Raw genomic sequence first — 4,980 nt, 5'->3', positions numbered from 1 at the left:
AGCCTTGAGCTTCAGAATGCAGGTTTTGACCTGGAGGAGAATTCCAGGGATGGTCTACCTATTGAACCAGGAGCTCCTGTACATAGTAAAATCAATTCTTTGTGTAGTATGGGGGCGGGGTGGGTGGTAAAAGCATAAACTTTGGAACTAGAATGCCTGGATTCTAGCACTTGTTAGCTCTGTAAATTTAAGTGAGTTACTTAACCTGTCTCTTACTCAGTTTTGCTATTTGTAAAATGGGGCAGTAACAGTACTTATGTTGTAGGGTTGCTGTAATTTATAGGTATTTTATAAAGTGTTTAGAATAGTTTCTGACATAGAATATGTGCTTTATAGAACTTTCAAAAATATTTATTTGTTTAGAAGATAGAATATGCTGTGCCTTTTCAAGTGCCAGTCCCTATAACCACTTCCTTCCTGAGTCTCTTGCTATTTCTCTAATAATTCTATCTTCTTATGCCTCCCTTCTGATCTAAGCTGCTAAGATCTGAGCATGTTTTGCTCCTGAGCCTACTTATATTATGACAATATGAGCTTTTTTTAAAAAAAAAATTTACTTTGTGTTTTCATTGCAAAGTTTCAGTTCTCCACTGGTGGGAAGTATCCTATCATCTCTATTATACTTCAGTTCTGCCTCAAGAAAATTTGGTTCCCCAGGTTCCATCAGGCAGAAAGAACAGTGCTGGGAGGTGAGAGACCTTGAGAAAGTGGCTTTTGCTGGTGTGAATCAATACAGTTCAGCTCCACTGTGCCAAATGGAGCTGCAAGTTCCAATATGAGTCTTTGTGTCCATTCACTCTCTCCTTGCTCACCTCCCAGTGGGCTCCTTGGGTAGCAAGCTGGCATTAAAGAAACAGGAATGCTAATGAAATGGCTTTCTAAGATGGGCTTCCAGGGCAATTTAAAAATGGAACTTAGTTATTTATGTTCACTAATGGCATAAGAGGGTTGAGACTTTAAAATCTGAGCTGGCCAAGGCAGAGGATATTGTCTGGTGTGGAGGACAAAACCCAGAATCTGAGGTATGAGTTCAACCTAGGTTCCACCACTTAAGACTTTGGAGATCTTGAAGGAAGTCCTCTCTCTCTCTGGGCCTCCTCATCTGTTAAAGAAAATATTTCATTCATTCATTCAACAAACCTTTGTTGAGCTCCTACTGTATTCTAGGCACTGCAGGGTAGATGAAGTCTCAGAAACTTTACAGTGGAACCACTCTGTGAAGTTCATCTCTGAAAACTCGAATACGGTGAACCTGGGAACAGGAGCAAATGGACTGTTTTGTTTTAATCTGTGCAATTAACCTAGGCCATGAAGTGTGGCACATAATATGCACTCTGGAAATATCTGATGTTCTTTTAAACATCCTACTATTGGCTTTCTTATTTTCTGAAACGTTTCTAGACAATTCTATTAATTTAGGTTTTCATATTGATTATTTTCTTTCTTGTATTTACTTTGGGTTTACATTGCTCTTCTGTTTCTAACTTTTTAAGGTGCAAACACAAATCACTGATTCTTAGCCTTGTTTAAAATCTAAATATATGTATATAAAGTTGTAGAATTTCCTGTAGCACTACTGTAGCTGTTTCTTAATTTTTTTTATATATTGTGTTTTCATTATGATTGAAATATTGTAATGCCCTTTGTGATTTCCTCTTTGACACATGTGATGTTTAAAAGTGTGTTGTTTAATTTCTAGATATTTGCATTTTTTAAGTTAATGAATTATAATGCATTTCCTTTGTACTCAGAAACATAGCCTGTAAGTACTGTGGTATTTCCTGTCAGCTCTAGAAGAAACTCACTCTCTATATACATGTACAGCCCACCTCTGGGTGAAGGATCCATGGAGATTTCTCCATGTAGCATTCTGGTACTCTGCCCTGCAAATTCCAGTTGCATTCATAGCCCTCAACTCTAATCTCTGCCACCTCAGCTCAGCAAGACTGCTGTTCTTTCCTTGGCTTCCATATCCTTGTATGTGTAGACCCCCAAGTGTTCCCAAAGGCAGAAAGTTGAGAAACCATTGAGCTCAACATATGTGTTTCCTTTTTTGCTAGCATTATATTTCTCCTCCAGAAAATACTTCATATATTTTGTTTAGTTTTATAATTGCTCATAGTTGTGAAGGGAGGGAAATTAGCCTAGGTAGAACCCATACCTCTGTCATGGCAAAACCCAAAGTATCACTTTTTAATTTAATCTTATTTAAGTTGCAAATATTAACATAAGATTGGATTCAGAAATTTAGGTTTTAAAATGCATGCTGTTTAATTTTTAAAAAATTACTTATTTCATCAGGGCCATCTTTATAGGTTTTTAATTTAACTTTTCTTTTCATTTATAATCATGATTTTTTTATGTATATGAACTTTAGAGGGGAAAAAATCTATTGGGCCATTTTTTCCCCTCAATTTGTGAGCTTCTGTTACTCTGAGCAACTAAATTTTATCTGCAATTGCTGTATAAAATCTCTTTCTAACAATATCTGAACAGTGCTTTTTATTTGCTAACATGAAGAACTAGTTAAGAATGACTGATTTAACACATTAAGATCAAGTGTGAATGGCTTATTAATTGATTTACTTAAGCACAACGTTATCAGCTCACAGTGTAAGTGATATCCTGATGTAGCTGTAACATAACAGGTTGACACCTTCCATCTCTCCTCACTCAGGTGATGGTAAGTCCCTCAGTAATGTGCTAAGGGTCATATCACTGTCCTGCTCCTGACTGGGTATTCTCACTGATTCTTTCTGATTGTATATGTTTTGCTGAGTCTGTTCTGTGTTTCATACCTGTCTACACTAAATATGCCAATAATTCTGTTTCAGATAAGTCACTATGTTCTGTCTGTGAATAGTATAACTTCAGAGAGTTCTCAAACTCTTTGTAATTCCTTATAGCACACCTATTATGAATAAATTCTTCATTTATTGCATTATATTTAGCTATTCTTGTTTCTACTGCCTATTACATATCCAGGAAAATGCTGAAAATTGAGATTTTATTTTTCTTCTTCCAAAGTATACTCTACAAAATTACTTTGCTTAAACTCTTTCGTATCTGGGAATAGCATCTTTGTGGGAAGGAGAGGGGTTTAGGCTACTGGGCTTTTGCTGAAAAAAATAATATAAGTTTATGCTATCTGAAAAAAATCTGTTTCACTGGCTCAAAGGTTATTGACTGTATACTTAATTCTTTTGTCACATTGTTAAAAATAATTCCTCGATGTAACCATCTCAGGTTTTGCCTTTAGTTGTTTGATACTTATTTAAGATGGTACAAATGAATTTGGTAACATCCATTTTGGAAGGTTGAAAGTTTTTCTTTTTCTCACTTATTTGTTCTTTCATATTTGTCAAATAGATAAGACTGATAGAACAGTGAATTTTGGGCAAATGAGATATTATTCTATCTTCCACTCACTTACAGTGATTCATCAACTAACTATAATTTAAAGCCACAAATGCCGCTATTTTTTAGGAAGAGAATCATGCTTTATACTCTGGAGGATACAAAATAAGCAAACTTCCTGCTCTTAAGTTGCTTGAAGCATAGATAGAAAGTCCAGGTATAATTATATGCAAAATTAAATGACAATTCAGATTTTAAAATGCAAAACATAAACGAATATTTCACAAACAACAGATGCATGTGCAGGTGATGTGGACAATTCAGAGAAGAAACTGAAGATTGGGGTTGGCTGAGAAATCTTTCTACAGAAAGACTGTGTTGTCAAGGAAAGATTGTATAACCTGTGTATACTTACATTGCCTAAAAATCTTTGCTGCTTAAACTCCATGGTTGTGTCTATGTGCAAAGGTTTAGAAAGTTCTTTGCTTTTTGAAATACAGTGTCAACAATTAGACAGTGTTGTCTAATTTGACATCCTATCTCCTTCCTACTTAATGAATAGCCCACCATCCCTCTGCTGTCTTTTGTCAATAGAGAGCCTCATCTGCTTTCTAGACCTCCAACTCTCTACTTTCATTATTGCCTCCTGACTTGTGAGGCTGTCCAGAGTGCCTCTGCAACCAATGATGATACTGGCTCCATATTCTGATTCCAGATAAGATTACAGGCCAATATGGATTTCTATGTCCAGGTAATAAGTGAACAGGGGCAATGACTAGGAAGAGCATCTCCAAATGCACCCCAAACTTCCACTGGGTTATACATGGCCCCTTGGAACTAAAGGGTATAACCCTTTTCCTTGCAATCCATTAGTCAATTGATGTACAAGGATTTATTGAATAATCTATCAAGCTGGTGGAACACTTTTTATTTTACGTAATGCTTTTATGTACACCTGAGACTGCAGTTAGACTTTCTAGTCTACTGTATTCTTTGTTAGTCTCTATACCTATACCACAGTTTTAATACTTCTAGCTCTAAGCTTCTTAATCTTAGCACTATTGACATATTGGGCTGCATAATGTTTTGTTATGGGGGGCTGTCCCGTGCATTGTGGAATGTTTAGCAGCATCCTTGGCTTCTGCCAATTAGATGCCAGCAGCACACACACACACCCACTCCTACACACACACACATTCAGATGTGACAAGCAAAAATGTCTCAAAGGCATTATCAAATATTTCCTAGCAGACAAAAGTACCCCTAATTGAGAACCACTGGTTTAGTCTTAATTAATCTTATATTACATTTCATATATTAGGACAAGCCTACTCTTAGTCTTCTCTTTTCTCCCCCAAACATTTTTCAATTATTCTTACACACTTATTGTTCCACTTGAACTTCAGATTCATTTTGCTTGTATACTTAAAAATGTATTTAATTTATATAATAATTTTTTTGGGAAATGACATTTTAAAATATTAATTGTCCAATCTACCACTGTTTGCATTTATACTAGTTTTTTATTTTTACATTCCAAAGTAATATGTAGTCCTGCTATTCATTATAAGTTTAGTATTAAAAATACAAGTCCTCGAATAACATCTTTTTGTCCAACATTGT

Source organism: Lemur catta, chromosome 9, assembly GCF_020740605.2.
Source record: "Lemur catta isolate mLemCat1 chromosome 9, mLemCat1.pri, whole genome shotgun sequence".
NCBI lineage: Eukaryota > Metazoa > Chordata > Mammalia > Primates > Lemuridae > Lemur > Lemur catta.
This window is presented reverse-complemented; position numbering follows the sequence as displayed.